The sequence below is a fragment of the Cricetulus griseus genome, chromosome 5 (genome assembly GCF_003668045.3).
Source record: "Cricetulus griseus strain 17A/GY chromosome 5, alternate assembly CriGri-PICRH-1.0, whole genome shotgun sequence".
Classification (NCBI taxonomy): Eukaryota; Metazoa; Chordata; class Mammalia; order Rodentia; family Cricetidae; genus Cricetulus; species Cricetulus griseus.
This window is the reverse complement of record NC_048598.1, coordinates 108,144,423-108,168,881: the sequence shown is the minus strand read 5'-3', so window position 1 is coordinate 108,168,881 and position 24,459 is coordinate 108,144,423. Positions and strand designations below refer to the sequence as shown.

Sequence of the window (24,459 nt, the reverse complement as noted above, 5' to 3'; positions counted from 1 at the left end):
TGAGGAAATATAACATATCCATTTTAATAATATGCAGGTAGATTCTATTGGTTCTGTAACTACAGAGAGCCTTGCTAACATAAAGCCTTTCTAAAACCTTATCTGTATGGCTTTGCTCATTGTGCTTTGGTATTTGCCATTCAAGTAGAGAATTTCCAACAGGGCACACATGTTTTTGTTACCAAGAAGATGCTATTGTCCTTGGGAGCATGTGCTGCTCTTTCAGAAGACACAAGTTCAGTGTTTGCTTCGGCAGCACATAGACTAATATCGGAATGATACAGGGAAGATTAGCATGGCCCTGTGCAAGGATGACACGCAAATTCCTGAAGCATATTTTTAAGGGACAAGATCTCCTGATCTAATTGGATCATGGGGGGAGGGAAGAAGGAGTTAGAAGAAAGAGAAGGAGAGAAGAGTAGGGGAGAAGAGGACAGGAGAGCAGAAAGATCAAGTCAGGGGAAGAATAGAGGAGGACAAGAAAAGAGATATCATAATAGAGGGAGCCATTATAGCTTTATGGAGAAATCTGGCACTAGGGAAATAACTAGAGATCCACAAGGTTGACCCCAACTAAGTATCTAAGCAATAGTTGAGAGGCTACTTTAAAAGCCCTTCCCAGATAATGAGAATGATGACTACTTTATATGCCATCCTACAGCCTTCATCCAGTAGCTATTAGAAGCAGACACAGACACCCACAGCTAAACACTGAGCTGAACTCTGGAATCCGGTTGCAGAGAGGGAGTAATGGTGAGCAAAGGCATCAAGACTAGGCTGGAGAAACCCACAGAAACAGCTGACCTGAGCAAGGGGTTGCTCATGGACCCCAGACTGACAGCTGGGAAACTAGCACAGGACTGTTCCAGACCTCTTGAAGGAGGATTAAGTTTGGAGGTCTGGTTATGGGGCCTCGGGTAGTGGTTCAGTGTTTATCCCTAGTACGGAATGGACTTTGAGAGCCCTCTCCACATAGAGGGAACTCTCTCAGCCTAGACACAAAGGGGAGGGTTAAGGCCCTGCTCCAAATGATATGACATGATATGACAGATTTGAAGATCCCCATGGAAGGCCTCACCCTCCCTGGGGAACAGAAATGGTATAGGATGGGGCAGGGGCAAGGGAAGGAGGGGAGGGAAAGGGAACGGGGATTGACATGTAAGAGAAGCTTGTGTCTGATTTCAAAAAAAGGGGGGGGGGAAGAAAAGAAATGTGATTCTTACTCATAAAAAAATTTTAAAAAGAAGACAAAAGTTCAGTTTCTAGCACCCATATCTACCTGCAACTCCCAGGAATCCAACACTTGTGACTTCAATATTCACCTACACACATGGCCTATACATTCACACATGTGTGTGCATGTTCTAGCACACACACAATACACACAAATAAAAAGTAAATAATTTTTACACAACCTATTAGAATTACTTCAGAGGAAATCCACACCGCTAATTTGTGCTGTAATTCTCATGGGAAAATACATACAAATGAAGTCTAATTCTCTAATTAAGTGGACCCCAGGGTGTTCCAGCCCAATTGTAGTATAGGAAAAGTCACACATATGAATACATTATTAAATCAATAGTCTAAATTTTACTTGTACTCATAGGCTTAATTTTAGCAATTATATAGAGGCATTCAAATATAATAAGACAAAATAAATGACTTGAACATAGGGCTAAAATATTAGAGTATTTATGATATAATGTTATTTATATAACATAATTATAAGACATTATAACCATTATATGCAATTTGTGGATAAATGAAAAAGAACTGAGATAATAAATGATAATATTAATAGTGGTTACTCTGGCAAGTGGGTAGTTTTATTCCTTATTCCTTTACATACATTCCTGTAAGTATCTGCATTTTCTATGTTATTTGTCTTGGTAATAAGAAAAGACAACCAAAACATAGTTTCAAATTACTAAATAAGTCAAGCTCAGGAATACGTCACTAGGGACATGAAGTCTGAATTTTAATCATAAAGAATATAGATTGGTGCATCCAAGCCTCCAAGTTTAAAGCATGATGCAATACAGGAGACTGCTGGGACTTGGAATGAGTCTCAGTCACATGTGATAACTGAGATTACAGGGTAGGAGCATCACTTTGTCCCTGTTCTGAGAATTAGGAGAACCATCATAGGAGATTTCAAGTGGTCCTGTGCTTTCTTTGTGTTCTCCTTCCAAGGAGGAGAGAGCTAGGTTCCTTCTCCAGCGAACTGGTCTAAAATTCCCATACCTCTGTCTCTTTAGCCATAAGCACTGATCTCTGCAGATGCCAGTTATTTGTTGTCTTAATTAGTGTTTTCTATTGCTGTGAAGAGACACCATGAACACAACAACACTTACAAAGAAAACATTTAATCAGAGTGACTCCCTTACAATTTCAAAGGTCCATTATCATCATGACAGGAACATGGTGGCATGCAGACATGGTGCTGAAGAACCTCAGTGTCCTGCATCTTTCAGGCAACAGAAAATTGACTTCCTGCTGCCTTCTGGTCAAGATGTAGTCAGCACCACATCTGCATTTGTTCAGCCATGAGCTCTCTTGTTTCTTCTCTCTCTCTCTCTCTCTCTCTCTCTCTCTCTCTCTCTCTCTCTCTCTCTCTCTGGTTTTCTTAGTCCTTGGCTCCTCCTTTGGTCTGCTTGCCCTCTTTCCTCTTCCCCTCTCTTCTCTTCTCCTCTCACACCTGCTTCACTCACATCTGGAGTCTTCTAGATGCCACTGGCTGTACTTTCCCTCTTATCTACAATAAAATTCTTCTCCACCAAACAAATATTTATGATATTGTCAAATGTTTGAGTATTTCTCAAATCTAAAAAGTGATATATTCCTGTTCTATTTATGAAAGGAGAAACATTTTTAAAAGTTTTGCACCCATTTAAAGCAATTAATAACAGAAATGCCAATACACATTTCTTCCCAACTTGGGGATGGGACAATTCCCTTTGAACATTTTTCCTATATGCAAACTAAAAAGTCCCTTTTCCAACCTTGGTCTCACATAGATGCTGTAAGATTTGATATATTTCATTGTACAGTGTTTGGAAACAATACAAGACACAAAATGTGAGTTATTTGTATGTTTTTATTGTTTCACTAACCCCATGGTTACTCATCTTAAAAAGAAAATTCCATTTTTTAATTCAACTCTTTCTTGAAGTTACATAGATAAACAATACTGTTTCAAATGCCAACTTGAGGCATCCTTCATCTCCCTCCATATCAAGCATTATCACCTTCTATCCCAAATGTCCATAGCACTCCATGGTACCCCCCTTTCATTCCTGTTTCCCAGCAGTTCTGCTAGAATTCAATTTTCGTATATCTAACTTATTTTTCTGGTTTTAACTTTTCATTTTACTGTTGTTAATTTTATGTCATACGTGTGTGTGTGTGTGTGTGTGTGTGTGTGTGTGTGTGTGTGTATGTATGTAGACATGCACACATGGGAACCAAAGAGCAGCTTTCTGATGCTACTCTTTTCCCACCAAAAGTGGCAGCAAGGTGGTTCAGCAGGCAAAAGCCTGGTACCAAGTCTATCAGCCTAGTTCATTCCTGGATTCCACACAGTGAAAGGACACTGACTCCCTGATGTTATTCTCTTATATTTCAGTTGTGAGCCTAATCACTAAGAGCTAAGCCATCTCACAGCCCCATCTTGTTATGTTCTTAGTCTACACTCATACACATCACATATAAGCACAAACAGATACACACACACACACACACACACACACACACACACACACACCACATAGCAACATAGACAGTCAAGCACACACACAAAGACAGACTCCTCCCTCTGTCTATCTCTCTCTCTCTGGCTGGCTCTCTCTCTGTTTCACACATACTCTCATACACACACACAACATACACTGAATTAAAAAATAAAATATTAACTTTTTGTACTTTCACAAACTTTGTTTTTTAAAAACAAATTGATGACCAACACAGGCTTGCCCACAGCAGGCTGCTCTTGGTAGGTAGAAAGCAGCCTTGGGTCTGCCCCCACCCAGGTGGTCAGGCACTATTATGATGATCAAATATATGGTGAGGTATGAAAGGGAGAGAGAGAGAGAGAGAGAGAGAGAGAGAGAGAGAGAGAGAGAGAGAGAGGCAGAGAGAGTCCATGTCCTATAGAGAGATGAATCTGAAAAGGTAAAGGCTTTGAAGACCAGGCTGATGTAGGAGGTCTGCTTGCCACCCAGAGATATGGTGTTACAAAGTCCTGGGCTGCTGCCAAAGGCCATGTCTGGGTCTGTGGCCCCATCACAGTCACAATCCATGTTGATGTCCATGGACCCTGTTACCAACAAGGGCTGTGAGGATGCCTGGATTGGACTACCAGTGTGGCCATGTATATGTCCAAGGGCCAAATCATGGGTTGCCACCAGGGGAGTCATCTGGCTTGACCTGTAGTCAGAGGCCATCTATGGGTCCATTGTCTTACTGCAGCCAGGGTCTGTGTTGAGTGTCATGCTGCAGCTATGATGGTTCCAATCCCAGTGGCCTGCACCGTCACTGGGGCCATGGTGGCATCCAGGGCAAGACTGCTTCAAGGACCATGCCTGTGTCTGTGGCCTCACAGGAGTTGGGGTCTGTGTTAATGTCCATGGCCCATGTCACCACCAAGAGCCACACACATGCCGCGGTTCTGCATCACAACCTGTGGCCACGGTGGGGACCTAGGGATGTGATGTAGCCAGGATGATGACAATCTGGTTAGACTGCACTGTGACTAGTGAACATGGTATCTACTGGGCCTAAGATACTACCAGGGGACACATCTGGGTCCATGGCCCTACTACATCCAAGGTCTGTGTTGATGTCAATGGCTTCTATTACTACTGAAGCCTATGCAGATGTCCAGGTTATGGGCTAAAACCTGAGGCCATGTTAATCTTCAAGGGTCACCCTGCCACCAGGACTATAAAGATTGGGGTGGACTGTGCTATTACTCAGAGCCTTGGAGATATCCAGGCCCAGGCTGCAGCCAAGGGCCATATTGGAGTCTATGGCCTTACTGCAGCCAGGGACTGTGTTCATGTCTTTGGCCCCTATTATCACCAAAGGCAATACAGAAACCTGGGGTCCGAATGGAAAGCTAAGGCCATATTGTTGTCCAAAGGTCACATATCCATGGTGGCCATTCATATATGAGTACCCTGCACAGCAACCTGGGGACTTAGGTCAAACTGCAGCCTGGGGATATGTCTGTGTCAGTGGCCCTGTTGTAGGCATGGTCTGTGTTGATATCCATGGCTCCTGGTATCATGAAAGGTCAGGCAGATGCCTGAGATCTGGGCTACCAACTGGGGTCATGCTGTTGTTCATGGGCCACCTTGCACCTGGAGCAATGCCAATTTGAGTAGCCATTACAGTCACTTGGTGTTATGATAACATTCAGGCCCAGGATGCCGCCAGGGACCATGTCTGGGTCCTTGGTTCTACCACAACCTGTCTCTGTGGTGGTGTCCATTGCTAATGTTGCCATCAAAGGCCACAAGAACTCCCTTGGCTTCTGGGCCACAACCTGTGACCATCTTGGAATCTGAGGCTGTGTGGTTCAGCAGACTCATCTGTCCATGCTTGAAAGGAGTAGTGAGAATTGAGGAAAGAAATAGACAAGAAACAGAAGATAGAGTCAGAAGGGTATCCAGTGAATACTTATTTATGATCAGCCCCAAGTTTAATACTCAAAGTTCTTATATACCCCAATCAAGGGATGGCAGAAGTCAAAAGACTCCCATACCATGATACAAGAAACAAACAAACTTAATTACCTCCTTAATACCCAAAACATCAAGTAACCACACCCTAAACCAAATATCCTGCTGTTTAGGCAAGACATACACAGCAGGCACACCTTAGGCCAAACATCTTGTGGTTTAACCTTGAAGTAGCAAGAGTAGGTTTGAACTCTCCGACCTTAAGTCAAGATGGAACAGAGCCACTTTTGTGGGCTTCCACATGAGGGACATGCCACTGACAGGACCATGCCCAAGCTCAGTAGCTTGTATTGCCACCTGTGACCATGGTGTCATCCAGGATGGAACTTCAGCCAAGGGCTATGTCTATGTCTATGGCAGTACAACAGCCAGAGTCTGCACTGATGTCTGAGGCTATGGTTACCTCTAAAGATAATGCATATAACCAGGGCTAACACATAAACCCATCTTGATGCCCAAGGGCCATGCTGTCTATCCTTGGGCCATGCAGATTGGGGTGACCTGAGCTAAAACCCAGGACCATATTGATGGCTGGACCAAGCTGTGGCTAGGGTCCAGTTCTGGATCCATGGCCCTGCTGGAGCCAGATTCTGTGTTGAGTTCCATGGCTCCTGTTGTCACGGGGGAATGTGTGACTACCTGGCATCTGAACCACCACATGGAGCCTGGTTGGAGTCCCGAAACGATGCTGTCATTGGGCCCATCAGCATCTGAGAGGCCTGCACTGCTATCTGGGGCCATGGTGACATCCAGGCCCAAGCTGCTTCCAATTATCATATCTGAATGTGTGCTCCTGAGGCAGCTGGAGTTGTGTGGATATCCATTGCCTGTGTTACCACAGGAGCCAATGCAAAACATGTCTTAGACTATGTGTTGAACCACATGATGAAGTACAGTAATAGGGCTCTGCTGAGCTGGTCCCACCCCTCACTGATCCGGAGTAACCTGTCCAACACCCCATCATAGGAGAGCTGACACTGAACTTCGCTGGCCCTGGGGTAATAGACCCTGGTTATGCCAGCACAACAAAGCTGGCCTGACCCCTAATAGGAGAACTAGAACCACATTTGAGAAAGTCCTTCCCTTCCCTCACCACAGGCTTGGGAATACTGACTCTGCCCCCACCTCCCCACCCCTCAACCACCCCACCCCCACATCTGAGAGGAGTGGAACCGTTGGCCTGGACTGAACAACTCACCTGCCATTTAGGTAGACATTTAGGGCTTGGAGTTAACACACCCCAACATCTAACCCATCTATGACCTACCGGAGTATATGAAGGAACTGATCCTCCAGAACCATAGTGGCAGGATCTCCATGACAGGGGCAATAGAAGGCTCTACACGAGAGGTTTCAGTGAGGATCCAGTATTGATGGTGTACCAGAAGCCAAAGGCCTTGAACCCGACCAACAGCACATAACATAACTAATATTCTCAATTAAAGCTGTTTGAACAAAAGGGAATACTGCATGATACACTACAGATCCTAATGGCACCAAGATGAATGGAGACGTGATGGAGAGGTGGGAAAGATGAAAGAGCAAAGTTCTTTTTCTTTTCTTTTTTTTAATTGTAGTTTGTTTTTAATCTTAGTTTTGGCTTTCCTTTGGCTGGGGACAGTACAAGAGTGAGGGCTGGTCACATTAGGACTGAGAGATGAGTGGGACTGGGGCACATGGTATGAAATTCCCAAAGAATCAATAAAAATGGGAAAAGAAGAAAATTTAATAATAAATAAAAAAATAACAAATTATCATAAACTAAAGATACCATTTCAAATTCTATATCAGCAAACCAATTTCCCCTTTTATAATATAATCTTCACTCTTATTAGACCTGACCTGCATATATTTTAATGAAACAGTTGCATTGTAGTTTTTGGATTTTAAACTCCAGTCATCAACATTTGGCTTTACTAAGAAATAGGAAATTTTGACATATTCTCCCAGATCAGTGTCCTTGGTCTCCACAATACCAATATCAGACTGACTATACCGATTATGGATAAATATAGCTCACTTAAAGTAATGATACTTATATAATTATGCATGTGTTAGCCAGAGTATACCAAGGCAGTTAATAAAATAGCTGAATAGGTACTTTTTTGTTTTTGTCTGTTTTCCCTAATGTTATTAACTGTCTTAGCTATTTGTGTACTTGCCATTGAATTCTGCCTGACTTGCGTAAAGGTCTCCCTCAGGGTTCCACTATATCTTCTGGAAAAATTTACTTGAACTTTTATGATTTTCTTCAATCAAAACTAGTGAGACAAGGACACTCTGCTTCCCCCTTCTCTATTACCCCTACCTTTTATACCCATTTGCCTGCTGCATTAATTTTCTTACATCCCATACAATTTCTTTCTTGGTGTAATTTTGAATTAGTAACAAAAAAATGGTTTCAATTCTACCCTCCTGTTTGGGAGGAAATCTACTTTCCTTTATCTGTGGACATATCCCTTGCCTGTGTAATTGCTATGGAAACTTTATTGGAGTGTAATTCTTGACTCAATGACAAATGCCTTTCTCCTTCTCTCTTTGCTCACTGGAAGCATACCACATTTTAGTATAGTGATACATCTTCGTGTGAACCTTGTGTTGGACACTAAATGACCTTTTAATATCAAAACATTTGTGATTTCATTTGAGGTTTCCATATCTCTGACCATTTCTTCTCCTTTTTTCTCTGTATTCTTTCTTTCCATTATGAACTGAGCAGCTATATGGTCCCTAGATTCTCAGGTATGCAGACAGGCATTCTTGAAATACCAAGTGTATATCCTACAAGCAAACCTAATAAATACCCTTGTAATATCTAGTCATTCTAACACTCTGGTCCAGAGAGCTCTGACTCTAGGAAGTCACTAGGCAGCTAATCACAACTAAATCTTGACATCGCTAAGGCAGTATTAGTAACAAAAGCTTCAGTAACTCTAATTATTAATAAATTTTAGCCTTATTTTCCACTTTTCTAGAAATTCTATGATCATCAGGGTTGAGTGTGTTTTGTCACTTTCTATACCTCCAGCTTCCAGTGGACTTTTAATAGCCACCATATGAATAAGTGAGGAATGAACTAATCAATACCCCACACATCTTCATTTTAAGTATGGCAAAGAAGAGGGATAAATAAAACTATGTGTCATCTCTCTGTCTCTGTCTCTGTTTCTGTCTCTGTCTCTCTGTCTCTGTCTCTCTGTCTCTGTCTCTGTCTGTCTCTCTGTCTCTCTCTCTCTCTCTTTCTCTCTGCTTTTCATCAAACATGAAATTTGTCTTTTACTCTCCAAACCTCCAAACCTATTTCTTTCTCTTTTCCTTTTTTTATTTTGTCTTTCTCCATCCTTAGCATACATGAGATTCCTCACTTAGTATTAGTGTCTACTGTAAATTAGCTGTTCTATAAATGCAGTAAAATAACAAAATATTAATACAATAGCCCAGTAGAAAAAAATAAAACAGTCTAGATTTGAGAATATTATTTTTACTAGATGTAGATTAGCAAAAATGTGATCCATTTCTTCTAGGATTTAGACATGGTTTTCAGGGTACTACCTTAGGACATGTTTTAGTCTGTTACATGTGTGGTGCCAGAATACATCTTTAATCAATAAAATTATTTTGATTTTGATTTCTGAAAATAGAAAACATCGTGATTCACCCACTTCCTTTGAGCTTCTTCTTTTGTATATTGAAGTGAGAAAGCATCCACTCTGTACCAACCCACATAGTTATCAGTTCGTTTATTCAACATGGCAATCCCAACAGCTAGATGTGAAATTACTTCTGGTGAGCAATGACAAAAAATGAAATCTGGGGAGCTTGAAAGTTGCTTGTACAATGTCTCTGAAGTAAATGTTGGAATCAGTATGCAAATTCAGCATTTTCTACCATGCTCACGTTCTTTCTACCACACCAGGCTCTCTCTCTTGACAGACTCTCTTGACAAAAAGCAATCTGGCTCCCTTGACTGAACTTCTCATCTAGTCTTGCTTTGGCATAATTATGGTCTGAGTTTCTCAAACACCTGGACAGAAAAGTGTTGCCAAGTAACGCAAAAAAAAAAAAATTCTCCGTAATTTTCATAATACAGCAATGTTGATGCAGTCAGCAGCTGTTGCTTAACATGGGGTATGTGAATAAAGCCAAAGGCAAGGAAGCTGAGCCAAGAATGGGCAGCTCTCTGAGAGTTTAAGTCCTTCACAAGTCCATGATCAAAGAGGGTCCTTAGCCCCAGATCCTCTCTTAATGCATTGTAGGCTGTCATGTGTGTGTTTGAGAAGCGTTTCCATTGGAGAAAAGCTCCTACTTTCAAAAACTGTGGCCTGTTTTCTTTTACTCCAATTCTTCCTTTTTATTGCATTTCTGATGCTTCTGGTTTTCTCATATTTCCCATCTATTTTTTTCTTTCCATTCCCATTGCCACTGTTAACTTCAGGTCAATTTTACCTCAACTGTTTTTTTTTCCTTTTTTTTTTTTTTTTTTTGTCTTTAACTAAAGCAACCTGTAACTCATTTATTCACTTTCAGTATATCTGCATTTTTTAGTTTCCTATTCCATCTGTAAGAAATTACCACCAAAACAGTGACTTAAGACAACAGAAATGCGTTCTCTTCACAGTTGTAGGGGTCTGAAATCAGAACTGGCTTTCACTGAGGAAAATATGATATGTTGATGAGACTGTGTTCCTCTTGAGGCTCCTGGGAGGGAATCACTCTTTCCCTCTCTTTCTAGCTTTGTGGCCTTTCAAAATTCCTCATCAGTAGATCTGAAGACATAGAAAGAATTTACCAATATGTGGCCATTTCTCCGGTTATTGTATGCCTTCTACTACTTCTGTAAAGACTTGAGATAGTGTTCTATGTGGACAATCTGCAAAACTCATCATCCATGTCTTAATCAAGTCTATCAAGTGTCTTTTGCCAAATAAGGTACTATCCACATGCTGTGACAATTAGAATGTACCTTTAGATCCATATGTCTTGCTCAGCCATATACATTATTTCTTTAGTCAATTTGCAAGGAAATAGAAACCAACTACATGTCTTGCAGATGATGAATAGATAATAAGTTACCTATATCTAATGAAATACTAATCAACAGTTAACAAAAATATAATGATGAAATTGTCTGCTAAATAGACTTAGAAAACAGACCCAGAAAAAACACTCCATGCTCTCTCTTTATTTGTGGACCCTAGCTACAAATCTTTACAGTTGAGTATATAACCTAGAGTACAAGAAACCAGTTTAGTAAAAAGCTAAGTTCCTATTGCTGATGACACCACACACTTTGGACAGAAGACTTGGAGAAATTGAGTTGGAAGTAACCTGGAATAATCCCCTCTGTGGACTAGCTCTCAGTACCTTAAATAGCTATGTAAGCTTCCAAGACAGAAAATGAATCAATAGAGCTATCCAACCACAAGCCCTATGAATTACAGTAACAACCTTAATAGCAAGATAGCCCCAAAAGGTGCAACAGTGGCACTTGCAATCTTATAGCCATCTAATTGGACTTAAGGCCCATTGGATAGGAGAGAATTCATGCCAGGTACTATAATACTACCCCACTCCTGATGATTGGTAAAGCCAAGACCCTGGAAGAGAACCTACTACTGTCATTCACCTAACAAGTATAATTTCTAACTGCTATGAATGCATATTCTTATACAGGCATATGAAGCTCTCAACCCCCATCAAAGAAGCTTTTTTTTTTTTTTTTTTTTTTTTTTTTTTTTTTTTTTTTTCAGCAGATAGACAGAAATCTTTAGCTGTCCAAAACACAAAGAACAGCTTGACTATTTTGTGTCTAGTACCAGTTGATACATTTACAACACAACTCTCAGGGACCATTATAAAAGATGGGGTAGAGAGACTGTAAAAGCCAGAAATCCAGGATATGTACTGTCAGAGTGTCTTCTATGAATGATAGAGATGCTACACTCAAGATAATTTCAACAATATGGTTGTCTAAAACAGAATTTCAAAATGACAACAAATAGGCATACTAACATGGCTGAGATTATTCTCACTAGTCTCTACCCCTTGATGAAGAGCTACTGGCAAATAATAGTTACTGAGAGAGGGAGAATCAGTCTTCTCCAGAGAGAGTCCCTTGTTAGATTATCTAGTCTCTAGAGTTCAGCTCTAAACACATATGAGCAACCCTAAATGAATTCAGCCTTTGGCATTCACAGATGTGTATGTGTACATGTATGTGACAGTAAAAGAAAATGAGAGGCCACAAATTTTGGGAAGAATTGGAAGCACAGGAAAAGTTGGAGGAAGGAAAAATTGAAGAGAGAAGGGAGTATGATATAAATACAATATTAATGGATAAAACTTGCAAAAAATATATAAAAAATTCATCACTCTTTCATCTAGAAAACAAAGAGGTTATCATTCTTTTTCATAGGCTAGAAATAAAAGTAATATAAATTATTCTACATCAGTGGCTCTCAACCTTCCTAATGCTATGACCCTTTAAAGCAGTTCCTTATGCTGTGGTGACCCACAGCAATAAAATTATTTTCACTGCTACTACATAACTGTAATTTCACTACTGTTATGAATCATTATGTAAATATCTGTATTTTCTGATGACCATAGGTGACCCCTGTAAAAGGGTCATTCAACCCTCAAAGGGATCATGACACACAGGTTGAGAAACACTGTTCTACATGGAACTAAAATTCAATAATTAAGAGCAATGTTACTGAACTTTAACAAACTGCTTGAAAAAAATCAAATCCAATTACAGAGCTGGGAAAAATACACACATACACACACACACACACACACACACACACACACACACACTCTCTCTCTCTCTCTCTCTTTCTTTCTCTCTCTCTCTCTCTCTCTCTCTCTCTCTCTCTCTCTCTCCCCATAAAACTAAGCCTTCCTCAGTTAGGTTCTTTCATATTAATAATGTGACTATGACTGTAACTTTTCCCCTTATTTTTATTAGATCTACACATAACTCTAGTTGGTTATTAACAAGACATGGACAGTTTCCACTGTATTTTGGACCACTCACTAAAAGCTTCATCATGTCCCTATTAATTATCTTCTATAATACAATGACATTTACGTCAGGAGTATTGCCTTCAAGTATTTTCCCCAGGCGCTTAGGCCTCTTTTAACCTTAGCTTAAAGTTAAGTCTTAGAAGAAAGATGCTGTCACACATGAGTGTTCCAGATAAACAAGTAATTTTGTTCCTTTGAATTAGCAAAGAGAAAATCAAGGAAATAGAGGCAACTTTTGCAACTACATTACAATCTTCCTTCCTAAAGGTTGACAAAGTACCGAGATAACTTGGTACTTGGCATTCTAACATGTTTTGGCACATAGGGGCATATACATCATGAAATGAATAAATAAATGCCTGCTTTGCATAGGTCACAGAATCAAGCGCTTACTATCAAAATGTTATTACCTAATGAACAACTTCAAATTATTCAACAATATGCCTTTGTCCCCCACATGTCTGTAAAGCCAAGAAGATTGTTCTTTTGAGCCTGGCTAGCTTCACTTTTATGTAAGTAACAATAGGGTTGTTTACTGATCAAGTTTGATCTTGTCTGAGATGACAGTAGTGATTCAATTCACTCCCTATTTTGTTCATTCTCCAGGATATCTCTGTTTGGCTATAATAGTCTACAGGGCTAAGCATAGTGCAAATGGAGAAAGTTGTTGGCCACAAGTGGGCCAAATCTACAAGGTTAGGTGACTCAAAGAGGGATGAACCATTGAGAATCCTTCTAGAATCTACAATATCCACCCTTGGAAAATCAAATGAAAACCAGAGAATAGAGAAACTTAGGTCAGATGCTAAATTTATATACTAGATGATAACTTCAGTATAATGAAAACATCAGTAATGGGTTGTTTTGTGACATGTTTAAACTCTTAGCATGTAATTGTATCTTGAGGGCATTTGATAAAACACTGTAAGTAAGGATGGAAAGAACAATATCCACAAATAGAGACAACACAGGTGCTTGCTGACACACCCAGTGATGTGAGTTTGATGCCCAGAACACAGATGGTAGGAAGGAGAAAAACAGATTTGGCTTTTCCTCTGAGCATGTGCACAAACACAAACAAGTGTAAAAAGGGCATATTCTGATTTGAAGTTTCTTAACACTAAAAGCATTTGGCAGCAGATTACAAAGTAAACATAAAAGAGGACAGGAAGTGAAGGTGGAAAGAGAAGAAGTATATGTGGGAGGAATTGGGGAGAGGGATGATATCAAAATACATTGTACACTATTATTAAAGAATTATTACATATTAAATTATGCATATATTGCTATATATAATTAAATAATTAATATGTATATTTTAAATACCTCCTGTCCTTCCTGATGTTCAAGTCCTCTAGTAGTTGCCATTTTGCATCTGGAGTAGTTGTTAGTTTCCTTAGTGTGAAGATTCCTTTTGACTTGATTGGATTAGGAAATGACTAGGACAATACTGGATCTCACCTTTGGTATACCTGTAAAGCATTTCCAGAAAAGATTAGCTGAGTGGGGAGCACCCACCTGGAAAGCACCATCCCACAGGCAGGGTTCCCAGAGTAAGTAAAATGAGGGAAGGAACAAACAAAAAACAACAAAACTCTGTCAGTATTCTGTCTCCCCAGGCACTCTACCTAAAAACTGTCCAATCTTGTAAGGCTCAATCCCTCAACTTTCCTCAAGGCTCTAGATGAAGTACTGTGCTGTCTATCCCATGTCTCCCACCACTGTCTTACTTCATGTGATACAATGAGAAATCTTGGAGAACATGAACAGCATGCAGTCACGCCATGTTGCATATCAGTGCATAGAGTAATCCAGGCATGTTGCAGTTGAGAGCTGACTGATGGGTTAAAAGAAAAGCAATTCCAAAAGCAGCCTATCCCCCCTTAAGTATCTTACATTGTTGTGCTGTTGGTATGGGAAAGATTTACATAACTTCTTTCTTTGAAAAGCATGCACCTTTTCTATTTTTCCTCAGATACCAAGGCCTCTTCTGACTTAATTGCTGCTGCTTCTTCCATGCACATATTTTAGCAGTTTTCTTGAGATTCCATAAATTAGCCTTAAAATCCTACTAGTTCTCTACATGGATCCTGGTAATACAATCAAGTGAGTGGCATAGTCCTTACAAAATGGGGCTACACCAAATTATGACTGGCAAGCCTCTGTTAAAAAGAGCTATTTGACAAGTAAATTGTCACAGTGACACAGTGTAAAAAGGTAGCCTATATTTTACAAAACAAGCTTTACTTTACAGGATTCAGAAATAGAAGATTCAGGAGAATATTCTTTGGTTCTAAACATGTAAACTCTATTTTTCACAAACGTGTGTATTTTTGTGTATGCTATTTTGAAGGTAATTGGCCCCTATAATCTCATAATCTCAGGGAGTGGTACTATTAGGAGGTGTGGCTTTGTTGGAGTGGTATGGCCTTGTTGGAGGAAGTGTGTCACTGTGAGAGCAGGCTTTGAGAGCTCTTATACTCAGGATAATGCCCAGGGTGTTGGTTGATTTCCTGTTGCCTGTAAGATATACAAGTCTCACATACAGCACCACCTCTGCCTGCAGGCCACCATGTTCCCCACCATGATAGACTGAACCTCTGAACTGTGAGTCACCACAATTTCATGTTTCTTTATAAGAATTGCCATGGTCTCAGTGTATCTTTACAGCAATGGCATCTTACCTAAGTAAGATGAAATAGAACTAAGTATTAAAGCTTCAAGCAGAATTATGCTTGGACAGCTGGGTCCACCCAACCATCTTGAAAATTAGTATATTTACAGTCTTTAAAAATTCATCATGGTATGAGTCACTTGAGTACAGAAGCTTTCAAATTAACTTTGCCATGACTCTTTATCTGTTCAGAGTTCTTCGATCTTGTTTTCTTCTACGTGTGTATTTGATGTATTGTGTGTTTATGTGTATGTACATGAATACCATGTACCATGTGGAGGTCATAGGACAATCTTGGGTATCTGTCCTCCCCTCTGACCATGATAGGAACAGATTCCCTTGGGTTTTTTTGCCATTTTGTATGCCAAGAGACCTGAGCCACAGATTTCTGAGAATTCTCCTATCTCCATCTCAAAGAAGGAGCAGTCAGATTAGAGATGAACACCATTGAATCTTGCCTTAGATTTCTGGTGGTTTGGTCTCAAAACGTGGTCCCCTTCTTCATTTAAGTTTTCATCCAGCTTTCTGTTTTCTGCCTAATCTTTCAGGCTGGCCTTGAATTCAGAGCTCTTTCAATGACATCTTCCATCTCATTCTTGCCTGGTAAGTGCTTTAACCACTGAACTATCTCGAAATATTTCCAAAGACTACCATTAATCTGTTAAGTGGTTCACTTTAGTTGCTTGTATGTTTTTGTTGCTTCCAAGTTTCTTTTCATTTTATACAGTAATTTATATATTCAATGAAATATATATTAGGATAATCTCTCCTAGTAGATTTATTGCAGTTTTTCTTTATATATTAAGAACTTAAATTGGTTGCTTAAAATCTTTCTTAGATTTGATATAATTTTCTCAAAAGTATTAGAGCCTTGGGATGGATTTAGTGTTAGGAGACACAAAACATTAACTACTGAAGGGCCTACACAAATCCCACAAACATTTGGTGTTAGGGTGGGCCTTGGCTATCATCCTAGTTGGGGTTTCTATTGCTGTAAAGAGACACCATGGAAACTTTTATAAAGGAAAACATTTAATTGGGGTGACTTACTTACAGTTCAGAAATTTAGTCCATTATTCCCTTGGTGGAAAGCAAGTCAGCTTGGGGTACAGCAGTGTTCAGGCAGACATGATTCTGAAGCTGCGAGTCCTACATCTTGATATAAAAGCAACAGGAAATGATTTGAAACACTGTTAGTATCTTGAGCATGTATGAAAGCTCAAAGCCTGCCTCCACAGTGACATACTCCCTCCAATAAGTTCATAATTACTCCAACAAAGCCACACCTCCTATCAGTGCCACTCACTATGACCTTATGGAGGCCAATTACATTCAAGCTACCATATTCTACTCCCTGGACTATAAGCTTGTAACAATATCATAATGTAATTTGCACTTAGTTCAAATTCAAAGTCCCCATAGTCTATCACAGTCTCAACAACATTTTAATGTCCAAAGCACAAAATCTCTTCAGAGATTCATGTAAACTTTTAACTGCAATTCCTTATCAAAATCAAAATCAAAACATAGATCACATACTTTCAACATATGATGGCAAAGAATATATATTACCATTCCAAAATGTAGGGAGGGGACCACAGTGAGGAAATACTAAACGAGAAAGGCCAAAAACCAGCTGAGCAAACTGCAATATCTGTATCTCCATGTTTGATATCAAAACACTCTTCTCATCTCCAACTCCTTTCAATTTTGTTGACCACAACACACTTCTTTCTCTTGGGCTGTTTCTACTCACTGTTAGCAGCTCTCCTAACCAGGTATCCCATGACTCTGGCACCTCTAACATCTTGGAGTCTCCAAGGCAATCCAGTCTTCTCCTTCACAGATTCACACAATGGCTTTGCTGTGCCAGGGACACCATGACACATATCATTGACTATCCTTAGTCACAGATGAATATTCCAAAACCTCCTTATTCAGTCCTTGACTCTAAAGCCAGAAGCATGTAGCTGAAGCTGACAAGTTCTGTTGCTTTCTAACACACAGCCCCCTTCTTCATTTACATCTTCAACCAGCTTTCTGTATTCTGTATAATTTTGGCTATCTTGGAATATGCTCTGTAGAGGAGGCTGGCCTTGACCTCAGAGATTTTTCAATTATATCTTTTTCGCTTTTCTGTTTTTGATGGTTACCTTCAGTGTTTAAGCATGGCTATTCTGTAACTTGCTCTGTAGACCAGGATGACCTCAAACTCAGAGATCCACCAGTCTCTGCCTCTAGAATCCTGAGATTAAAGGAGTGTATCACCACACCTAGTTCTAAGTTTTTCTTTCATTCTCTTTCAGAAGTTGAAAACTTAGCTGGCTGGGATCTTACCCAAAGATCACCACTCCCTTTATTCCATTTCTTCTGTTTATCTTTTTGAACACTGGACTTAGCTCCATTTCACCTGCAATTCCTTATCTCCTCCAATTTTACATTTTGTATTTTTCCTTGCTTAGCTTGTTCCCTTCCATTATAAATCTTCGTTAGAGTTAACACTAATAACCATACAATAAGAGTGTATACTAGGCTGCTTTGAGATTTCCTCTGCCAATGGAATTAATCCAAAGTTCTTCACTTTAGCCTCAGTCAAACTTTTTTGACAAGGGTAAATGGCAGCCACATTCTTCAGCAAAATATCACAAGAATGATCTCTAGGTCACATATCATTCTCCTCTGAAATCTCTTGAGCCAGTTCCCCACAATTCTCCTACAAGTATGGCTCATTAAGCAATGCTTAAAGCATTCTACTACTTTCCTAGTCCAAACTACCTAAGTCCACATTATTCTAAACAAAAACATGGTTATCCTATCACAGCAATACTCCAGTCACTGGTACCAACTTCTGTCTTTGTTAGGGTTCCTATGGCTAAAAAGAGCTACCATGACCATAGCAATTCTTATAAATTTAAAGATTTAATTAGTGTGGTTTGCTGACAGTTCAGAGGTTTTGTCCATTATTGTCACAGAGGGAAGCAAGGACGCTGGGAGAATGGTGGCCTGAGGCAACTGTGGTACTGAAGCTGAAAGTCTTGAGGCAAAGTCTCCAGGAAGTAGTTTGAGATACTGGGCATAGCTTGAGCATATATGACACCTCAAATCCTACCTTGATAGTGACAAACTTCCTCCAACAAGGCCAAAGTCCATGCGTGTTCCAACAAAGCCACACATACTAAAAGTGCCACTACCTATAAGTTTATGGAGGTCAATTACATTCAAGCTATCACAGGTGTGTAGAGATAATATATAAGGTAAGGCAAGAAAAATTTAAGGTTGAAGTCCTGCTGAGTTCAGAGGCAAACCCAACCTGCTTTGGAGACTCACAGCTTATTTTCTGATAAGACAAGCCTTCCTTTCCTGTCCCACTGCCCTGGGAGGAAGATACATGATGTCTTCAAAGAGTCCCCTTGTCCTTTTGTTTCTGCCTGGGCTCACCAGCCTGAGATTGGACACAGATCAGAGACCTGGGACAGGAGTTCTCAGTGCAAGGAGAATGAAGACCCAACATTCAGTATAAGGGTGGTGATACCTTTGTAAATAGCATGTTCAAATATCTCCCTCTCCCTCTTCCTCCTTCTCTCTCCCTTCCCCTCATTTTCAGTGCCTTTAACTATGAGGAACATATGAACAATAGACTACAGATCCCTATGCTCATTAGGATGTCTACGCAACTTGAGAAGAAAAATGTTACACAGGATGAGTTAGAACACAAGGATACGTGTGCTTACTTTAATTTTAAAGTTAATAAAAATGCAGTGTTCTGAAATTTATCCTTCATTTTAGATAAAGATGTCAAAAATGAATCATTACCAAGTGACATTTATGCACTTGAATATTTTTGCTATCTGTCAACCCATTTCCTCTCACCTGTACAAATGGCATTTATCTCTGTTGACATCCTGATAATAATGTTATCACTGCTTTTCAGCAATTCCTACTAACCCATGACAGGTTTCTTTATTTGCATGCCTTTCATTTGACATTTATCTTATTTCCTTAATTTGTTTAAATATGAATTCCTAAAAACTGCCTTGATATTATGTTGCCAATTAGATGCGATTGCTCATTATCTCTGATATTCTCAGTAGAAAGTAGGTAATGATAGTCATTTGCCACTCTAAGTAAAAGTATATGTGGACAATAGATTCTATCCTGGGCAATGTTTTCATATCTGAAGTTTGATGGCATCAGAATCAGTCACTTATCTCCCACCCCAGACACACTATGCCTTTGGGCATTATGACATTTAGGAAAAAGCGTGACATCTAGCTTTTCTTGTGTCAAAAGCATGTGTGTTGTCTGAAGATCCTTAGTGTATGCCAACTCGACTAGGCTGAAGTAACCGCAGACAACTGGTTTTGTATTGTTTCTGGGTGTGTCTGTGAGAAGGTTTCTCAATGGGCTTACTATTTAATCCGTAGATTGAGTAAGTCTCTGCTTTTCCCAATGAAAGTGAACATCATTCAGTCCTTTGAAAGCTGGAATGACATAGGATAGAAAAGGCTGAATTTACTCTCTATCTGGCTGCATATCTGAGAATGTGGACATTACAGCTCTTGGTTCTGTGTCCTACAAACCCAGACATGTATGTACACCAATGGTTTTCTATGTCTCAGACTTTTAGACTACAATATTTAATTTCTTGTTTCTTTGGTTTGTTGGTGACAGATCATGGGAATTCTCAGTCTGTACAACTTCATGAGATAATGCCATACCATAAATCTCATCTGCATATTCAAATACAATAATTATTCTCTTATACTTCTGTTACACTTTCTATGGAGAATATTTACATGATACAAATTTGGATTAACTAAAACAAAATACTTCATGCAGGGTGCATATGATGGCAGGAGAACAATGTGGCAGAAGGGAAGAGGAAAGGGGGAGAAAAGCAACACACAGGACAGGACTGAACCTGAAGATACATGACACATGGGAAAAAGGATGCCATGTTGGAAGCTGATCCCAGGCTCTCACTGATAAATATGGCTAGTGAGCTATTGTAAATTACAATGGCAAAGCTTATTGAGTAACATGTGTGGCATAGAGTTCAAGCCCAATCATCCTATTGATAGTCATTATTAAAATTAGGCAATGACCATTTAATTCTATACTGCATCAATGGGAGAAAAGCATTAAAGTTGATGATAAGGAAATAGCAATACTTAAATAGAAAGTAGCCAAACATAACCAGTCCCATGTGGTTAATCACTATATGTTATAAGTAATATACACAGTATTAATTGACCATTTAATTATATTGTTATGATAAATCTTTCTACCAAAAGCCGCCGAGCCCCACCGCCATGTGTGTGCTTTATGCCAGCCGCCTGCCTGAGTTAGGGCCCAAATGAATACACAGAAACTTGTATTAGGTTCAAAGCTGCTTGGCCAATGACTAGGATTCCTCATCTGTTAGCTCAGTCTTAATTATCATAAATCTATATATTTTATCAGACTTATCTTATCCGACGCCTTATTGGCATCCCACCTTATTGGTGGATCACATTGTGCTGCTGGAGCAGGAGCAGAGGGGAAAAAAGGGGGCCACTTTCTGTTTCTCCTTCTTTAAATATGAGTCTCCTTGCTATGTCACTTCCAGCCTAGATCACCACTTCTCTACTACATTTTCCAGAATCCTCTTTGACTCCTAGTCCAGTCTAACTAACTGTCTCATTGGCCAAACAGTATTTTATTTAACAATCAATAAGATAAACATACACAGTACATTCCCCATCATTATATGACTAATATATAAGTATACAATTAAATATGCTATTGTATGGTATATAATTGAATATAATTAAATATAATTAATTAGTTGACTATAAAATGATAACTGGTATTTTTAATTATACTGCTGTTTGAGCTAAAATCAGTGTGAAGAGTATGAGCCTCTTAGAGAGAAAAAAATAACACCTTTCCCCCGGGTGTTTGGTTTTCTTTGCCTTAAAAAGAATACAAAAGCATACACTTGGTAGAGGAATGAGAAATTACAAATATAGATCAGTGCTGGAGAAAGCCTGAGTATGTGTTAACTCCTTTTGAAAATCAAACAAGAAAATTATTTGAGACATAATGTATATGTTTTATCATATATATTCTTTTGGAAGAAGTCTGCAAGAGGAGCATCGGATATGTGGATGTCACTTTGTAGAACTCTTTGTAGTGTTTTATTTTTGTACAATGTTACCAGCCTTCATACTTCATAGCAAGTATCTTTACCCTCTGAGTCATACTTCCCTGTCCAAAGGTGTGTGTGTGTGTGTGTGTGTGTGTGTGTGTGTGTGTGTATTTCAAAACAAAGTCTAGAAATATATTCATAAAAATAAAAATATTATCAGTGAGTTTGAGGCCAGACTGGTCTACACAGAAAGCCTATCTTGAATATATATATATATATATATATATATATATATATATATATGAAAGTAAGTGTACAAAGAAGTTAATCACTACATAATAAATCATAATAAACAATAGACATACCATCACTGAGGTATTGCAAGAATAAGTTATTGCATGTCTACTTTAAAGCATATTACTGTACACTCATACAAAGAAATGATTAGGAATGTGTTAACGAAAAGGAAAGGATTCACAAAATATGTATGGAAAACATACAAAATATGAAGTTAATTTTATAGTATTTGTGACATTTTTATAAAATATGAGAAGAACCCTTTGTGCGTGTTTTGTATTGTCATAAGAGCATGAAGGAAAATATACCAGGATACATTATGGTAATTTGTATAGTCAAAGCACAACATATTGTGGGAATTACCAATATGGAGTTAGGTAATGATATAAGGGTATTTATTAGGGAGAAGCCTTACTTACAGAGCAACCTAGCCAGCCAGCAGGGCAGGAGTAAGTACAGCAAGCCGAGGATGAAAAGGAAGAAGGGAAATTCCCTTCACTCTTAAACCTTACCTATGTCACCCTGTAGGTCAGGCACACCTGTAGCCAGACCTTACCAGGCATGGTTACAGAGTCCCCTACAATGATGTAGTTACAAGAAGGCAAAAGGAAAGGAAAATCAAGAAACCAAAGAATCTCAACAATATGGTTGCCTGAACAAGACCCAAAAGACTGACCAACTAACATGCCAAAGTGGATGGAGAAAACTTTGCAAGTTCCCAGCACTAGATGAAGAGCTACAGACAATTAATGGCTACTGAGAGAGAGAGAGAGAGAGAGAGAGAGAGAGAGAGAGAGAGAGAGTCTTCTCCAGGGACATCCCTGATAAATTATCTAATCTGAAAGAGTCAACTCTAAGCAAATGTATATGTGAGCAACATTACATGTTTTGAGAAGATTTAATTTATAAATTTATTTTCATAAAATTTATTAGTTTAGTACTTACATTAAATATAAATATATATTTCAACTATGTATATAATAAATGAAGAAAAGGATGAATAAAGGATTGGAGGAGTTGTGGAAGGGGTTGGAAGAAGTAGGGTAAATAGGAAAATGCTAAAAATACATTATAAAATAAATGAATAAAAATGTTTACAATTACCCCAAAATAATACTAAAAGAAAAGGCACTGTAAAGACTGGGACAAAAATTATAATATATGTTATGATCTCAATGTATCAACAATATAAAAGCAGAATTTCTTTATTTGCAAGGATACATTTTAGGTTCTACAGTTTATCTGATTCACTGATTGATTCATCTATTCACTAAATATTGTACCAGATTTCCTTCCTCTAGATTTAATACTTATAGTAATTAAAGACTAGCCACCAGTAAAACTAAAGTATTTATTTTACTAAATCACAGTAAAGAGAGTTCAAAAGTGTCTAGACACAGATCCTCCCACCCTCAAAGTCAGAAGAACCAACTCTGAAGTCATTTTCCCAATTGACTAGACTTTCAAATCAACTTTCCAAATAGTGTCATTGTCTGGCCTGCTCCAGATGCTCTCAAGTTCAGGTGGGCACTTAACTTAATTTTCCCTAAAATAAGTGGTCAAAAAACTCAATCAAAGCTATGCATAATCTCTGATGAACAGAAATCAGCTAAGTTTCATAACTTGGTACTAAAGCTAGTTCCATTTCTCCAGCATTGAATTATTACTCATTCTAATGTTCCACTAGACAAAAGGCTGTCCAAAAAATAATTTCCATTCACTCATGGTCATCTTTGTCTAAATAAATCATCCATGTTTAATTTTGAGTGGTAAATAATTTTTCCCAAGTAGCATCTGAATACTTTACTGAATTTTGGAGAGGGTAAATTCACCTACAAAGGATGACACTAACTGCCATTCCTCATACTATAAAGGTTTCTCATAAATTTTGTTTTCAAAAGTGGATTCCATTCCACCCAAAAATTCATATTTAAACTAATGATTCATGCACATATTATGAAGCTGAGTGCCATACTTACTTGACTCTTTCAACCTATAGTAAAGATAAATGGTGACATTTATCAAAAAATAATTGCATGAGGTCTTGTCACTAAGCAATGGAAAAATCATGCTTTGGCAAAAGCAATATGAATTTAAAGTAAAAAAAAATACTGCTTATGTTAGTTAATGGAATCTTCTGGTATAAGCTTGGCTGAATGTTTCTTTCCTTTGTAAGATTTTAGCATAATAGTGAAACTCCCACCTCTGCCACCCTAGAGTAAATGTTGCTAAAACAAATAAGGGAACCCTCAAATACTTCATATAGATAGGAAATATGTTGCTGAGAAATTTATCAGATTTTTCCCCAAAACAAATATTCTAAAATAGGTAAAGCCCTTCATGATGAATGACTGTCAGAGAGTTCAGCTCACTTTGTAAAGCTCTATCACTGGGCAAGCAGGTGGTCCTGGGTTCCATGAGAAAACAGGCTGAGAAAGCCATGAGGAGCAAGCAAATGAGCAGTAGATTTCCATGCCTTCAGTTTCTGCCTACTTCCAGGTTTCTGCCTTGCCTTTCAATTAGGGTCTTGATGTTTTATCACAGCAAAAGGGGCTCTAACTAAGACAGGAGGCATCTTTCTATAG

General features: G+C 38.9%; 1 pseudogene; it reads left to right on the top strand.

Moving 5' to 3' along the window:
* The first annotated feature begins 240 nt into the window (after positions 1 to 240).
* Positions 241 to 341, top strand: LOC113836192 (annotated as a pseudogene).
* The last annotated feature ends 24,118 nt before the right edge of the window (positions 342 to 24,459 follow it).